This window comes from Adiantum capillus-veneris, chromosome 4 (assembly GCF_014529385.1).
Source record: "Adiantum capillus-veneris isolate H3 chromosome 4, ASM1452938v2, whole genome shotgun sequence".
Classification (NCBI taxonomy): Eukaryota; Viridiplantae; Streptophyta; class Polypodiopsida; order Polypodiales; family Pteridaceae; genus Adiantum; species Adiantum capillus-veneris.
In genome coordinates this window covers 134,254,792-134,274,008 of record NC_140934.1, presented here as the reverse complement: position 1 = coordinate 134,274,008, position 19,217 = coordinate 134,254,792, and positions in this window count along the sequence as shown.

The window sequence follows — 19,217 nt, the reverse complement described above, 5'->3', positions numbered from 1 at the left end:
GGAGGTCTAGGAGGTCTTGCCCTCTGAAATGGTGGTCTTCCCCTAAATGGTACTGCTTGATTTGCTCCAATTTCTGGTATTCCTCTTCCTATGTTAGGTGCTGTCTGCCCTCTATTCTTTGGATTATACCAACAGCTAGCAGTACTATGTCCATCCCTTTCACAAATGTGACAATACACTTTTTCTTTAGGTGCTACAACAGAATAACCAAACTTTTTAAGTTTGCCTACCAAATCTTGCTCAATACTCTGCTTTTGCTTAACTTTCTTCTTCTTACTGCTCTTTTTCTTCTTTCTTTTTTCTGTTTCCTCATCACTGTCTGATGGTGAGTCTGAATCTGAGTTCCCACTTGAATCTGTGTCTTCAGATGCTTCTTCTGAATCCGAGTCACTGTCTTCTTTTCCTTTTGCTTTGGTCATGCCAAGTCTCTTCTCCACCCTTGCAGCAGCAGTAACAAGGTCATCCAGACCTCCAGCAATATCAATGCTAGCTACTGCTCCCTTTAAGCTGCTTCTCAATCCTTTCAAAAAATAACCTGCTAACATTTCATTAGTGGGTCTTTCATTCCCCTGCAATCTTTCTACTAAAATTCTGAACTTCTGTGCATAGTCTTCAACCAGCATCTTATTTTGCTTAATGTCTCTGAGTTTTCTCAGGACATCAGTCGGAGTCTTCTCCTTTCTAAATCTCTGCAGAAATGCCTGCTTCAAAGCATTATAAGTAGCAAAATGTGCAATGCCATATTGGCTGAACCAACTCATGGCCTTTCCTTCCAATGTGGCAGCAAACTGTTCCATCTTTACTCCATCAGCATACATCACCTGATAGCCACTTGCCTGCCACTTAGTTTCAAACTGTGCCACATGACAGTCAGCATCTTCCTTACTCCCTGCTCTAAACTTGGCTGCCTTGACCTTTGGGTTGGGTGGTGGTTGAGCCATTGGAATGGGTTGTGGTGGTCTCCTAGGTCTTTGCCTGGTAGCCCCCTGAAGTGGGTCAAACTGGATCCTTCTCCTGGTGGTTCTTCTTGCCAGGAATAAAGCTCCAATAAATTGCCTCACTCTCTCTTCTCCTGCTGCTCCTGATCCTACCCCTCCTTGGTCTACAGGTTGCTGCCCCTGAGCATCCGGTGATTGCTGATTGTCATGATCATAGTTAAATGGATCAATGTTTCCAGCCTGTGCTTGAGCCCTTGTGTAGTACACTCTTCCTACTCTCCTGTCTCCCTCTGACATGCATCATTACTTGAAAATAAACGTTAACCCAGCGGATCGCCAAATGTGTTGTGGGTTAGGTCAACACATGAACATCATACACAGCAATAATAACCATCTACTCCACCATACTTCATTAACAACAATTCAGACACAGTAAACCTAACTACTCTAAATATCAGAGTAAGCAGAGAATACACTGAATAGTTGCTGCACTGTACCATCATCATCGCATTCATATCAAAGAACAGATACATCGTGCGCAGATACATTCCCCACTTTTATAGATAAATCCGACTTAACTACCCAGTCACAAGACATTCAGCAGACTGCAACTGAAAGACAGTTACATCCGACTTAGCAAAATACAGCTCAGTAAATATCCGATAAGTCAATATCCGACTTAGCTATTCAGAGTCAGTTTCTAACATGTGCCTCTCAACACGCCATAAGGTTCGACTTGTTGCAAAAGGTTATGCACAACAAAAAGGCATAGATTATGAAGAGACTTTTGCTCCCACTTGTCGTATGACTAATGTATGTTTTCTATGTGCATTGGCAGCTCATTTTGGTTGGGATGTACATCAATCAGACATTGTTACTGCTTTCTTGAATGATGACATATTTGAGGAAGTTTATGTAACGCAGTCTCACGGTTTTGCCATAAAAGGACAAGAGGACAAAGTGTGCAAATGTAACAAGGCTTTGTATGGGTTGAAGCAATCTCCTCGTGCTTGGTATGAGAAAGCCGGCACTCATTTGGTCAAACAAGGCTTTTGTAACAGTCCAACAAAAAGCACATTGTATGTAAAGCGTGAGGGTGATGTACTTCTCATTGTGGTTCTTTATGTTGATGATTTGTTGATCACTGGAGCAAATGAGAGACATATTGCTGAATTTAAGGCTGATTTGAATGCTACTTTCAAGATGAAAGATTTGGGGCTGTTGCATCATTACTTGGGTATACAGTTTAAGCAGTGTGATGGTGGTATTGTCTTGTGTCAGAAAATTTACATAGAGACATTGCTATGTAAGTTTGGACTTGAGGGTTGCAAACCTATTGCCACTCCCATGGAAACAGGTTTGAAGTTGAGTCTACATGATGCTGGTGATCTTGCTGATGTCACTCTTTACCAAACTGCTGTTGGCACTCTTTACCAAACTGCTATTGGGTGCCTCATTTATGTATGCAACACGAGGCCAGATATTCAGTTTGCAGTCTCACAGGTCAGTAGATTTATGCATAGCCCAGGGTCTAAGCATTGGTAGGATGTCAAGAGGATTTTCCGCTACCTTAGTGGAACTTTACATCTTGGCTTGTTTTATCCCAAGGGGGGATCATTGCCGCCAGACTTACATGCTTTTTCGGACTCAGATTGGGCTGGTTGTTTTGACACGCGAGTGTCCACAAGTGGTTTTTGTTTCATGCTTGGCAGTTCATGTATATCATGGTTGAGCAAGAAGCAACCTACTGTGGCCACTTCGAGTTGTGAGGCTGAATACAAGGCAGTCTTCACAGCTACTATTGAGTGTGTATGGCTCAGACGCCTTATGGCTGATTTGGGTGTTGGACAAGACATTGCCAACACTATCTACACTAACAGTCAGAGTGCATTGGCAGTTGCGAGGAACCCAGTTTTTCATGCTCGCACAAAGCACATTGAGGTGCATTACCACTATGTCAGGGAAGGCTCTCAGCAGGAGAGATCATCTTGGCTTATGTGCCAACACAGGACAACCTTGAAGATCTTTTCACAAAGGCATTGTCTCGTGAGAAGCTTGAAGCTTTCCGCAAAGCTTTGGGCTTACTCCCCTTTGTGGACTGATCATGTCCTTAGGGCATGGCACTTCCCTTTACTCATGTGCCAGCTCTCGTTCACCGCATCACTCCAGGGGGGATTTGTTACCATATACATGTGGTAGTGATGTGTGTGAACACACTAGGACCGTCGGGGCATTTTTTCCCTCTTTAGGAGGTTTTTTCCCCCGTGCATTGTACATACGCCCATCACTCTAGGGCTATCTATCTTTCCATTGCACACTAAGTAACACACTCTCTATTGTGTGCCTTGAGCTTCCTTCGTCTTCTGCAAGCTGTGTGTGTTTCTTTGCAACCCTAATTCCAACAAATAGAGCTTGTTCTAGGAGCTCAACTAGTTGCTTGTAGACCATATAAGATGTCCAGTACCTAAGCTTGTGGAACTCAAAGAGGAGCTTACTCAACATCTTGACCAAGGATTCATTCCAGCTATGTTTCTTCATGGATTACTCCTATTCTTTTTTATCAAAAGGACGTTACTCTATGCCTTTGTATCGACTATCATCGATTAAATCAGATAACTTCCAAGAATAAGTATACAATATCGAGGATAGATGAGCGACTTGATCGATTACATGGAGCTTCTATTTTCATAAAAAATGATCTTAATTTTGGTTATTATCAAATCCGAATCAAGGAGAAAGGTATACCAAAGACAAGATTCAATACTCAATTTGGACATTATGAGATTACAATTATGCGCTTTGGACTTACAAATGCTCATGCAACTTTCAATCACCTTATGAATGACGTGTTTGGAGAACATCTTGATGATTTTGTTCTTGTATTCTTTGATGCTATTTTGGTTTACTCGAAGAATAGGAAAGAACATGAACAACGTGTATGATGCGTACTTGAATTTCTATGTGAAAACCAACTTATGCTAAGTGTAGTAGCAAGTGTACTTTTTTCTATGATAAAGTGAAATAATGGGATCCATTGTTTCCAAGGATGATTTTTGTACTGACCCTAGCAAGGTTGAACCTATTATAGCTTGGCCTATGCCTAGATCCATCAAAGAAGTATGCATATTTCTTGGATTGATAGGATGGTATAATAATTTTACTGAAGGTTATTCAAAGATAACCTCTCCATTGACCAATAACCTTAAGAAGAGTAAGTGTACTTTTTTCATTAACAAAGTGGATTACTTGGGATCCATTGTTTCCAAGGATGATGTCTGTATTGACCCACGTAAGATTGAATCGATCATAGCTTGGCCTACACCTAAATCCGTTAAATAATTACATGGATTTCTTGGATTGACGGGACAGTATAGTACTTTTATTGAAGGTTATACTAAGATAGCTTCTCCATTGACCAATACCCTCAAGATGACTAAAGGGTTTTCTTGGAATGATCGTGTGCAAACTAGTTTTGGGCGACTCAAAGAAACTTTGGTGAATGCTTCTATGTTACGCCTTTCAAACTTCACAAATGCAATGGAGATGGATGGAATTATTATGCGAGTATGATTTTGAAATTTAATATAAATCAAGAAAGAAAAACTTAGTTGCTTATGCTTCAAGCATGAAGAGTTACAATAACAACAATTACAAACTCTACTACTTGTTTGATTGACCTTATTCAAAGAAGGTATGTCCAGTGATTCATTCTTTAAAAGGACTCAATATCTGTTGAAATTGGATAATTGCACTGAAAATCAAGAGTTCAAATTACGGGCTTTCATGTTGAAGCCAATGATCTCTACTTTAATAGTCGCCTTTGTATCCCAAATGATAATGGGATCAAAGTTCATATGTTACAAGAAGCTCATGATATACCTATTGTAGGATATCCAAATGTAAGGAAGAGTTTCTTTTGGACAAGATTAAAGCATGATGTGTTAAACTATGTTGCAAAATGCTTAAAATGTCAATGCATTAAAACTAAATGAGTTTGATACCTTGGTAAGCTTCATTCAATCGATGCACTGCAAATGGAATGGGAATGCATATCTATGGATATCATTACAAGACTTTCTAAATCTCTAGGATATGATTCTATTTTTGTGGTCATTGATGTGCTTACAAAAATGACTCATTTATTCCATGTGAAGATGACAACTATGACAAAGGATATGACTCAAGTTTTCATAAAAGGTGTCTTTATGTATCATGGTTACCTCACCATATAATTTTGAACTATGGTGCAAAATTTACTTCAACTTTTTGGGAAGTTTTATTCTCAACAATAGGAACCTAATTGGCCTTTAGTAGTGCTTATCATCCACAGATCGATGGTCAAACAGAGAGAACCAGTCAGATTATGAAAGATATACTACGAGCTTATTATATGCATGAATAGAGTGGACACGATATCTATACTTCATTGAATTCATGTATAACTCTTCTTTCCAATATAAAATTGGGATATCTGCTTTTTAAGTGTGATATGGCCAAGAGTGCCTTACTCCATTACAATGGACAGACCCACTCATAAAAGTTTAAGCATCCAAGGAAATGTTGGATGAGATGCAATTGCAGACTAACCTCGTATGGCAAGATATAAAGAATTCTCAAGATAGACATAAGAGTTATGATGATCGTAAACGATCTATTTGACTTTTTGAAAAAGAGATATGATATTTTTAAGGGTAAAGCCTTAGCTACTTGTCAATGGGTAAGTGTAAAAAACTTAGTGCAAGACATTTTGGACCTTTCGTCATCATAGAAACAATCAATGGCCAAGATTATTGACTATTGTTACCACCTTATATTAAGGTACATGATGTTTTTTATGTGAGCTTGTTTAAGGAGTATGTACTTGATCCAAATCACATTCTTGATGATTCCTTATTGTTTATTTCAATCGATAGTATCTTTGAAGTACATCCTGAACCTATTCTTCAAAGTAGAAACAAACATCTTCTCAATTGGACCATTAGTGAATACCTCATCAAATGGTCAACTTATCATGGGGAGGATGCAACTTGGGAACGTGATAATGCATTGAGACTTAATTATCCAGATTTCATGTCGAGGTGAGGACACTTCAAATTTTTCCAGTGTGGGAGAATAGTCTAAACCTAAAAATCATATTTTTAATCACCATATGGGACATACGATGAAGAGACGAGATTAAACAACATTTTTACGGAAATTATTTTGATAAAAAGCGGCATCGTAAATATATCAGGGTAGTATGGGTATGTCGTAGTTATGATAAAGCATCACACTATCGCCTAGTTCGATTACGATCACATTAGTTGTCAAGATATCGTCTTTATTACTCAAATTGCACCAAAAATTGAAGGGAAAGGGATGAGAGTTGACTTCCAAAAGCAGCTGCAGTTCCTTGTTTTTAGTAGCAAATTTTTCCAAAAGCAGGGTCTATTCTAGGTTGAGAAGGGGGGGGCCTTCTTTTTCCTTGAAGAACACTCCAACTTGGCAAAAACTCTATAAAAGCATCATTAGTGCTCAATTTTGGGACCAACAATTGCATAGACTATGACAAATTCATAGACAAATGCATAGACACCATATTAGTGAATTTGGGATTTTTCAATTCCCAGTTTCAAAATGTTCTTAAGATTTGAACACAAGGCCAAATATTACCCAGAGCTTTGAGAGCATGGCTTGAAAGAGCTTTTCAAGTACTATCCTATGGAAGGATTTGGCCTTAAAAAATAGCTTGAGATCTGTCCATATGGCCAGATCTTCAAGACACGATGATTCCCAAATTGGCTCTAAAGTCTCAAACTCTCTAATATGGTGTATATGTATGTATTACACGGAGTGGTATGCTATCCATCACCATATCCATAAGAACTTCTCTCTCATTTTCAAGAAGAAGAAGAAAATTTTTCTCTACTTTCTTATCATATTCTCCTATCTTTTCATGGTGTACACACTCCCCATCAACTTCATGGGCGAAAACCTCTACGTAGCTCTCATAACCACTCTCGTGCGGTAAAGCAAGAAGCCTTTTGACCAGTATTAATGACTTCTTGTAATAAGAATCTCTACACTCCATAGCCATCATCTCTTTCTCTCTCTACTTTTGTTTTTGAGAAATCATGTTCTTAGTGGTTGCTTTTCCCTGTACATAGGCATGCTTGGCCGGATCAAATATGTACAAAGATGCTCTGTATTTGTTTCAACCTGTTTATGATCACATAGGTGAATAAGAAAGAACTTTTTATTTCACACACTATTTTGATCGTATCTCCTAAACCGCTATGAATAAAATCAAACTCTTTGAACCAAAGATTAAACACATCATTTTGAGAAATTTCTTTTGGCATCAAAAGTAGGTTAACTCAAAAAGGCCAACTCTAGAATTCCCTTCTTGGGTGAATCAGGCTTCATAAAAATCCTCTATTAAAGCTCTCCTTCCATGCCAACTCGAGTATCCAAAGCTGCATTTTTCCTCTTTCTGAGTGCTAGTGAGCATACCCCTCCTCTTGTCCACCTGTAGGAGCATCCCTTTTAATTGCTTGCTTCCTGTCCTACTGGTGTGTCCAATCGCCACTGTATGCCATGCTTTGTGAACCTTTAGAGCATTAAGGGCCTGCACCACACTTCTAATTAACCAGACCTTTGCACCTTATCTCCACTTTCCTAGCCCACCCTTCTTGCATGCCTCACCGCAGAATGCATACACTTGGCGGCCTCACTTCTCACCCCACCAACCTGGCTCGTATCCCCCATATGGTAGCTTGAGTTCCCAACTTACACAGTAGCACCATCCCCTTTATGAATATGATTTGCAGTTGCATAGAAACAATAATTGGAAGCTACTCATGTTGTCCAAATGGAGTAGTTTAGAGATTTGCTTGCAATAAACCCTCCAAGACCCACTTGAATGATTCCCCCCCTTTGTGCCACCGAAAACCATTATATCTACCTCCCCTCTAGAAGGTAGTTTGCCCCCCTTCTTACGCTTTTCAAGTGTAGTTGGAACCCCCATTCCCCATGTAGCGCATGCCAAGCTTGGTCGCTCCTCACCGACCCGCCATGCATGCTCACCAACTCGGACTTCTTGTTCCTTCATCTTGTGTAGTGCCACTTTGCTTAGTAGAGCAGTGATCATTCTTTATTTTAAATGTTAACTCAAAAAGATCCTTGGTTGACCTCCTTTCACATGCCCCAATTGCTGATGCTAAAAAACCTCCATTTTGGCTTACATAATCAACCAAAGCATTGCTTAGTACAACATGTTTCTCTGATAGCTCCTGCCCAACAATGTCCTTGCTACTCCTTCAAGATGCAAGCATAGATAAAGGCATTTGAAGATAGCCCTTTTCTTTGGATATGGCATAGACCGCAATCAAAGCATTCCAAGTAATAACATTTTGGATGGAAAGCCCATCAAGAATTTAATAAGGTTCACTATGGGCACCACATTTGACATATATATCAACCCAAAGCATTGCAAGGCACATCATATTTCACCCTTAGCCCCGGCATACATCTTCTATCAAAGCATTACTGAGCCTGCCATCTTTATCCTGCCATCCTTGACCAACAATCTTATTGTGAATTCTTTCAACTATATCAATGTTTGGCATAAAGCTTCAAATCTTCAAGGTGCAAGCATTTGGAGAAGGTCCTTCCCATTTTAAACAGTATAATCTTCCTTGCCACATCTATGCTCGGCATTCCAAGTAATGACATCCCAAATGAGAATCTTAAAAAGAACTTTTTTTGCTTTCCTTGGGCACCACATTAGGCATATATTGTAGCTAAGGTAGTGCCAAGCATAACCTTATTGCAAAAGAAAGTGTTGCTAAACACAATCTTTTAGCATATTTTGCTATCAATTCACTGCAAGAGAAGGCATTTCAAGAAGCTCCTCACGCACTCTTGTACTTACCAACCTACTAAGCATATCCTAAAAATAGGCTTGACCTGCATTCTTTGGCCCTATTTCCCATCGTGGAAGCAGAGAAACACAACATCCACCCCCTTTGAGCCTACACATCCTTCAACATGTGCCAACCATTATTTGAAATTGTAAGCATACACATATGTTCACCCAACCTTTGCCCCACTGTAAGCATTCTTTTGAAGTCTTTCAACCTGTGGCTTCATGAGAATATAGTTACTTGGGTAGTTCCTCCTGGATCAAGAAGAAACTACCCAAACACCATTGGAGTAACATAATATTCACATGAGGATACATTAATTGTCTTAACCAACATGAAGCATCGCTGGTGCAAGTATGCTACTCTTGGTTCAAATAGCAAGCAACCATACCATGTAGCCAAAAGCATCCATCCATATTCAACTTGGTTTTGAAGATTTGTGGTATCTCCTGGGTTGAACACCATTGAGAGCACATAGCACTGATGAGCCCCACAATAGACTAGAGCTTCACCTGAAACATAGTGCAATACCCACATCCCATAAAATTTTGGCAACTTTAGCTCATTACTAGCAAGCATGCAAGAGCACTGACTCCCTTTTACTAGCATCCATAATATTACTGACACAAGCATCAAGAGGAAGAGTACCCAAACCAAACCATGCTTGGTTCATTGTCTAAATATGTGTAGGAAAATATGGCCTCCCTGCTAGTAACCATGGCGATTTAGAGTCATCACCCCAAAGCTTCTACCTGTAAATCTTCATCCACAACACCCTCCATTGGATTGGAAAATCTCTAAAAACCTTCATCATCTATCCAAGAGCTAGACATTGCTTTCTCTTGAAACTAATGGGAAAGCATAAAGGAAGAACTCTCTCGATATCCGACACTTACAGAGGTTTGATCTTCTTGCATCCCCTCTGAATGGGTACATATAAGAGAAATGCCATCCATATTATTCTCTTAATACACATCACACCCTGCCAAGAAAACCATCAACAATAGTATCTTCTTTCCTCAACTCTGCTAAAGAAGCATCATTATTATAATCTTTCTCTTCCTTTGTGACATCATCACCTATAAGCCTATCATCAGCAACAAACATATATTTATTTATAACCTCATGTACACTCTATGTTATCTTCATGATTTCTTGTACTCCAACATTTATTGTATAAATGAATTTATACAATAAATGTTGGAGTATAAACCAAGAAATCATGAAAGAGTAACATAGAGTGTAATCATGAAGGTTTTAAATAAATATATGTTGTTACTATGTATAGCTTTTAATAGTTGATGATGTTCACAAAGGAATAGAAAGATTATAATAATGATGCTTCTTTAGCAGAGTATTTAGGAAAAAGAATACTAGTTGATGGTTTCCTTGGCAGGGGTGAGGTGTATTAAGAGAAGTAATATGGATGGTCATTTTCTCTAATATGTACCCATTTCAAGGGGATGCAAGAAGATCAAACCCTCTTAAGCGTCGATATCGAGAGAGTTCTTCCTTTATTCTTCCCATTAGTTTTCCAAGAGAAAGCAATGTCTAGCTCTTGGATAGATGATGAAGTTTTTTAGAGATTTTCCAATACAATGGAGGGTGTATGTGATGAAGATTTACAGGTAGAAGCTTTGGGGTGATGACTCTAAATCGCCATGGTTTACTAGCAGGGAGGCCATATTTTCCTACACATATTAGACACTATGAACAAGCATGGTTAAGTTTGGGTACTCTTCCTCTTGATGCATGTGTGCAGTAATATTAATTGATTGCTAGTAAATAGGATATCATAGTGCTATATGCATGCACTAGTAATGAGCTAAAGTTGCAAAATTTTATGGGATGTGGTATTGCACTAGTTTCCCGTGAAGCTCTAGTCTATTGTGGTCTGATTCAGTGCTATGTGCTCTCAATGGTGTTCAACCCAGGAGATACCACAAATCTTCAAAACCAAGTTGAATATGGAAGGATGCTTTTTGGCTACCATGGTATGGTTGCTTGCTATTTGAGACCAAGAGTAGCATACTTGCCCATTGCCTTTCCCTCCAACCAATCTTGAATCTGATTGTTGTCCATCACATGCTCAACCCGTCATTGGCGGCATGCACCTGAGCCCAGAATGATCACATGTTGGCCTTAATCCAAGCATTAGAATCCATCCCTTCACACTTGAGCTCATCCAAACCCTTCCATGACCACTTTGATAGAATCACACAAAAACCCAAGGTGATCATTCCAAGCACTTTTCCTTGTAGTCTTCACAAATAGAACTGCTTCTTGTTGTCCACCATCATCAAGAGATCAAAGAGTTTGAATCTTTTGGACAAAATATAGTATAAGGCTATTAGAGATATTAGCATAAGATATATATATATATATATATATATATATATATATATATATATATATATATATATTATATATATATATATATATATATATATATATGTGTGTGTGTGTGTGTGTGTGTGTGTGTGTGTGTGTAAACTTAGAAAATTTTGGCTAGAGCGAGAGCTTAAGAAATTCTCTTGCAAGCTTAAGAGGCTTGATTAACATGGGGCCTCATAGAGAGAGAAAACTTGAAGCTTATGAGAGCAAGTTATCGAGCTTAAGCTAAATACGAGATACTTTTGTCTCTTGAGCATGAGGAAGAACAAGATATATGAAATCTTCGCGTCTCAGCATGAGGGATTCTGAGAGCTATGGTAGCTTGGGCATGAGGCTTAAGATTACAACATATCACTATAAGTTTTGGATCTTTTCACAACTGCAAAAACAAGTGGAAAAAACGAGATTCACACCCACCTTGTGAGAAAATGACTTTTTTATATGCGCAAGCGTAAAAAATTTAAGGCTGAAAAGCTAATTTCCTATCGAAAAAAAAATTCCCACTCTTGACACAGTCACGGCGTCCTGACTGTTCCAAAACTGAGTGGAAAAGTCAACATTTGCTATAAAAAAGTTCATTTTTTTCATGAGAATCTTTATTTTATTATCATGAAACTTTTATACGTCATCCAAATTTCTTTGATGAACTGTGAAAATGGGTGGAGAAAAGGGCCTTTCTCTCAACTTGTGAAAAGATCCAAACTTGTAGTGTATATTATTAAGATCAGAGATATATATAGAGCTTAGGCTTGATTGAGACTTGAGAGGGATATGGATTGTGTATTAGGGAGAGAAAGATAAGCAAGCTATGGTAGCTTGATTCAGAGCAAGATATGGAGTTTGAGCTTTACGAGGCAGATGACCTCAGATGGTTGCTTTTCCACCTTTCAACCTCCGTTGAACTCCACCTGCGGTAGCCCTTCATAGTACACCAGCGCTCCTCTTCTCTTGCCACCTTCTCCGCTCTCGGCCCCCTCTTTCTCAACCAGCAGCGCCCCTCTTCATTGCCTTGGCCGCCAGCTCCTCTCAGAAATCACCAAGCCGCTCGCTTCACCATTCTGGCATTCACGAGTCATTGCATCAATGCAAATGTAGCTACTCCAAAAGGCACAACAACATCTCACTATCTGACATCAAAAGTAGGTTAACTCAAAAAGGCCAACCGTAGAATTCCCCACTAGGGCAAACCGGGCTTCATAAAAATTCTCCATCGGAGCTCTCCTTCCACGCCAACTCAAGTATCCAAAGCTGCATTTTTCCTCTCTCTAGGTGCCAGCAAGCTGCATACCCCTCCTCCCGTCCACCTGTAGTAGCATCCCTTTTAATTGCTTGCTCCCTCCCTCCCCTACTGGTGTGTCCAAATGCCACGGCATGCCATGCTTGGTGACCCGTTAGAGCATTAATGGCCTGCACCACCCTTCCAACCAGCTCTTTGCACCTTATCCCCACTTTCCTAGCCCACTATTCTCACATGCCCCGCAGGCTGTGCAAAATTGGCGGCCTCGATCCCTTCTCACCCCACCAACCTGGCTCGTTTCCCCCTTATGGCAGCTGGAGTTCCCCACTTAGACAGTAGCACCATCCCCTCTACGAATATGATTTGCAGCTGCATAGAAACAACCAGTTGGAAGTGACTCATGCTATCAAAATGGACTAGTTTAGAGCTCTGCAGGCCATATATACTCCTAGACCCATTCGAGTGATTCCCTCTGTTGTTCCATTAGCATCCATTATATTTTCCTTCCCTCTAGAAGGTGACCTTCTTATGATTTTCAAGTGTAGCTGGCGCCCCCCATTCCCCATGCAATGCATGCCAAGCTTGGTGCCTCCTCACTCACCTGCCATGCATGATTACCAGCTCAGTCTTCTTCTCCCTTCGTCCTCCAATAGTGCCGCTTCGCTTAGCAGAGCAGGCTTATGTTAACTCCAGCTTTATAGAAAAAACATCCTGATTGCGGATGCTTAAAAAAAACTCCATCGTGGCTTACATATCAACCAAAGCATTGCTTAGTACAACATGCTTCTCCCACACCTCTTGCTGAGAAATCTCCTTGACGTAAATAAAAGCATTTGAAGAAAACCCTTTCTTTGGATCCGACATATATCACAATCAAAGCATTTCAAGTGATGACATTTTGGATGAAAATCCCATCAAGAATATAATTGAGATTCCCTATGGGTACCACATTTGGCATATATATCAACCCAAAGCATTGTGAGGCACATCATATTTCACCTTTAGCCCTTGTCTAACATACATATTCTATCAAAGCATTACTAAGCATGGCATCTTTCTCTTACCATCCTTGACTGACAATCTTATTGTGAATTCTCTCAACTATATTGATGGTCTACATAAAGCTTCAATCTTCAAGGTGCAAGCATCGGTAAAAGGATTTGGAGAAATTCCTTCCCAATTAAGATAGTATAAAGCTTCCTTGCCACATTTATGTTGGGCATATCCTCAAACAAGGCATTCCAAACAATGACATCCCGAATGAGAAGCACATTAAGAACTTTTTCTACTTTCCTTGGACACCACATTAGGCATATATTTTAGCTACGGTAATGCCAAGCACAACCTTATTCAGAACAAAGCCTCACTAAACACAATCTTTTAGCATATCTTGTTGTCAATGCACTACAAGAGAAGACATTCCAAGAAGCTTCTCAAGCACTCTTGTACTTTCCAACCTGCTAACTATACCTTACAAATAGGCGTGATCTACTCCTTTGGGCCTATTTTCCATCGTGGAAGCAGAGAAACATGACAATGTGTAAGGGTAGAGACCTTGTACAGTCTGATTGGTTTGGAAAGGAATGTTTGTGCATATGCAAGATAGCTTTAGATAAAAGGGTCGATGACTTAGGGCTTTCTTGAATTGGGGGTTTTCTTTAGATCTTCTTTTTTGCTACACTTAATGCATCAATGGCTGAATGGCCTACACGGCTAATGCATTAGGGATCTTGTCTTAGCTTTTCTTAAACACCTGATGTGACACTGAAGAGGCGTGGTGCCTAAACTTGTGTGGTTGGTGTTGATTTCCTACCACCTGATGGTATTCGGAATCCTTTTAGAGGTCGGGTCCAGGGAGGGAGACGAAGAAACCTCAACTTTTGTCGAGTTCAAGTAAGTTGGAGGTACTCTAGCTCTCTCTCGATGAAGTGAAATTTTCTCTATTCATAGTAGGAGTTAAAGTGGATGGATGAACCGGTCAATTCTACATAGGATCTGATGCTTCTACTTAGCCATTTACATTTTGAAAGTTATGGTGTACCCAAATTTTGTTATTCCATTAATTCATGGTTTATCTATTTCATTTATATGGGACATTTAAAGTTTCTCTTTTGACGTTCTCTTATGTCTCTATGCACTCTACTTCTCCGTCCACTTCCCTCTCTATCTCTCTCTCTTTATTTTTTCACTGCAGTGTATACATAAATTTATCCTCCACTTCGTCATTTTCATGAGTACATCAGGTGTAGCACTAGTTGCTAGGTACCTCTTGATACAATTTGGCTCATGGCTTAAAGTCCATTCTAGGTCGAACGCTTAGAAATGCTCCCATATACAAATGCTTTTGCAACTCTGATGTATATTGAAATTTCTATAAAAGTATAAATTGAATACGTGTTGCATAGACTAGGGGTATCTCTCATGGTTGGTGGAGATCCTATAGGAATTTGACCTTCGAATATGTTATCAAAGAGGTCAATATAACGTAGTGGCAGATGCACTTAGTTGATGCCACAAAATAATGAATTGAGCTTCACAATCTTCAAGAACAAGTTCTCGGAGTCATCATTTGGCATATGTGAGCATGATCCATCTTTTACAAAAGTGTCTCTCACTATACATGATTGCACCATCTCACAGATGCAACCATCTCTCTCATCAACATGTAGTGCTAGTCTAGAGAGATTGATTGTAGGTGCAATGAGTAGGGAAATGAGAGTTTCTTTTGAGACACCAACTGAAACTTTTGGGTATAGTTTGGGACCAAAGAGCTCTAACAAGGACCCTTTCTGACCTTTGTTAGCTATGGATTCAAGGGGGGTGATAAAATTTATCAAGAGGAGAAGTATGCTAACTACTTCATTGACGGTGAGTACTTACTCTACAAGGGTAGAGTGTGTGTACCAACTTTCAAGCGTACATTCTTAAAGAAAGCCATGATAGTTCAAGTGCAGGTCATCTCAGGATTCAGAGACCTATGCACTAGCTAAAAGATAATTTTATTGGCCTAGTGTTGTGGTTCATCAACACAGAAAAAATGCTAGTTCATCACAATTCTCTCAACATCTCATAACTCAGAAATAATACACAGAGATACTAACATCATACTGAAGATAAGAGATAGAAGAAATTGATAACTTCAAATTAAGAAACAAGAGTACTTCATTGATCAAGAAGAGCTACAACATCTCTGAATATAACTGCGCCATCACAACTCACAGAACTGACTTATAACCACCATACAAACAGACTGGTAATAACAACCGGCCTCGGTCTTGATATATCATAACTGTTAAATATCCGATTAAGCAACATCCGACTAACTATGATCCGACTGACTACATCCGATGAAGCACTTCCGACTAACTACTAAATTGACACTCTGATATGCCTGTCAACACCTAGCTTGTTTAAGAACGTCCAAAATTATGGGTTGAAAAATAAGTGTCAGGTCAATAAACATGTTTCTCAAGGTTGGGAGATTACTGCATACTTTGGAGATTCCTCAAGGATAATGACAAAGAATTTCCATGGATTTCATTACGGGGTGACCCATGGACTTCGTTTCCATGGAATTTATTATTGGTTTACCCAAAACCAGTCAAGGGAATGACTCAGTGTGGTTGTTAAAGCATAGGTTAACCAAAATGGCAAAGTTTATTACCACAAAGAAAATGGTTAGAATGCCAAAAAGTTGAAAAAAGCTATATTGAACATCTCTACAAACTATATAGTCTGCCCGCAGATATAGTGTTTGATAGAGATAGAAAACTCAATAGTTATTTTTGGAGGGAAGTCTTTAAAAAGTTGAATTTCCTCAGCAGCTTGCAGTGTTTGAACAGAAACATCCACTAGTGTTTTAAGTGCAGAACCACCTTGTATCATGAATTCTTCATACACCTGCAACTGTTTATCCTTGAACTCCTGGAGCTGCTCCTGATAAACATTTTTTTCCTTCTTCAGAGATTCCACTATCTCTAATAAGGCAGCTTCATGAGAACTGATGAAGCCTGATCTCACAGCCTCATAGGGATACTTGATAACTGATGTCAGCCTTTCTCTCATTACTTTCCAAACATCCTGCATCCCCTCAACCAACTGCTGCCTTACCAGATTGAGATCCCCTTCATCCATGAGCACTCCAGAAACATTGATATCTTCTTGGGCTAATACTTGATTTTCCAGAGCTTCCAAAGGTTTCAACCTTTGTTGTAACATTTCATTCTCCACCTGCAACTCTGTATTTCTGCCTGACATCTTATCCAGCTCAAAATTGACTTTGCCTTCCAAGTCCTTAGTCCATTCTTGAAACATTCCCAATTAGAGCTTAACCTTTGCTACCTCTTGTTGATGTAGTTGCAACTGAACCTGCATCTCTTGTTGATGCTTCTCCTTCAGCTCTACCAATTCCTGCTTCAAAGATTCGACCAAATCCGATTGCTAGTGCAGCATTACTTTAGATAGACCAGATTCAGCTATATTTTGTAACTGTTCCTCCATATTGTGCTGCTGATACCTTACAAATCCCTGTAATTCCTGCAACATCTTCAGAGCTGTTGGTACATCAGTAATAAGCAAATCAGATTTAGTAGAACTGCTAGGACCAGCTGGAGAGAATTCTAATGATTTGGCCACCTCATGCAAAGCACTATCTAGCTTCCTCTTTTTGGGCATGTTAAAAGTTTTGCCTATAACCCTACTAGGAGTTTGTGCCTCAACATCCAAACTCTTGAGCAAATTCCCCATAAGCAGCTTCAATAAAATCCTGTATGGTCCTCAGCTTTTCATCCATGCTTTGACTAATCTCTGCTTTGTCAGATATTCTCCCCTGTTCCGGCCCAGGACTAACCTCATTGATAGGAGTAATGAGAGAAACTGTGACCTCCCCTACATCAACTTTCTGGGCAAAAGCAAACAAAGCAGACAGAAATGCTGCTAACCTGCTACTCAACTGGGTCTTTCTTTTATCCGAGGTAAAGATTTCTGCATGAATCCTATCATACACCCAATGTGCCCAACTGACCTTGCCCCCATTTTCAACAAAATACAGTGGTGCTCAGTTTACCTTAGACATGTAGTCATATTTAGCTAGAAAACATACTCTTTCCAAAAACCATTTCAATTGTTCTCTCCTCCAATACTCGACATTCTTCAACATAAAGTACTGCCTACCTCCTTCTCTTGGTCCAAATTCTTTTTTCAGATCTTCATCTGAACATTTTGGTACTGCAGTAACAGAGGTAAAGGGAAGCTGAAATACCTGAGCTACCACACCAGGACTAAGATGTACCTTCTCAGAAATGGCACCTTTGGATTTTCGTAACAGCTCCATTTGAGTTTTTGCATAAATGTTCCCTTTCCACTAGCCCCAGGGTAGAGTAGCAAAATCATATAAACCTGTTGCCTTCAACCACTTCTCATTTCGTTCTGCCTGACAGTCAATTTCCACCCTGAAATCAGTGAAAGGCCCCATTAAACTTTGCAGCATCTTGCTTGATGACATTGGTGCTGATTCTTCCTCAGGCAGCACTTCGACCTCGTCTTCTGGGTCAGATAGATCAACTCTAAGCACTACTCCTTTTCTGCGAGGACGCAGCTTACCAACCTCCCCTTGCTCATCTCTGGCGATGGTCTCATGACAGAAACAGGTTTAGGCTTAGGCATAGTGGAAGCAGAAGTAGTAGAAAGCTTAGCAAGTTGTGGAGTATGCATGCGCGCGCTACTTACGTGAATTGCACAAGCGCGAAGGCCTCTAAAAGTGTGTGAGGTAATGATGTCGTCCCTAATTCGTATGATGGAGTTAAGTGGAAGGGACTTTGCACCCTTTTTGACACAAATTTTGAAATTTAAATGTTGTTTAAGTAATCAGGTGAACTCCGACCCATTAGACTCTGAGCCAACAAACTCTGATGTAGTACAATCCGATCCCTGACCTGAATGCAAAGCCTATGCACTCTGATGATAGATCAACAGTGACCTCGTCCATAGTACCTGAAGAGAACTCCACCATTTCACAAAATGCAACCACTGGTATAGCAGGTTTGAGCCAATCCAAATGGGGTGGCTTGCCCTGAAATTTTTTTAACCTGAATCCATTAACAGATTTCTCTACCCTTGTGCCAAAAACATGTGCTACAATAAAATTTCCTTGACCTAGGTCTTTCATAATCTGATATGGCCCCTTGTACCTTAACTTGAGCTTCCCAGGATGTGGACCTAACCTGGAGTTGTAAAGCATTACCCAGTCACCTACGTAGAAAACCTTAAACTTGACATTCATGCTGACCCATGCTTTCCTTCTTCTCTGAATGACTTCTATTATATAGGAGCTGATCAACCTGTCTTCTTCCAGCTGCATTAAATACTTGCTTCTATGCTGAACTGCCAGCTTTGGATTCATCTTCTCAGCAGTAATCCTCAGACTAGGTACCACAAACTCCATTGGTACTACAACTTCCAAGCCATACACCAATCGGAATGGGGTCACACCTGTTGTCACCTTGAAAGCTGTTCTGAATGACCACAGAGCAGAATCCAGCTTTGCATCCCAATCCCTCTTATTCTCCTGTACAATCTTTTTCAGAATCTTTATAAGAGTCTTATTAGTACTCTTAGCCTGTCCATTAGCTTGGGGATGGTAAGCGGTAGATTTCTTGTGCATTATCATGTGGGTTTTTGTTAACTCAAAAATCACTTCATTCAAAAAATGTGTACCTCTATCACTGACCAACTCTACTAGACATC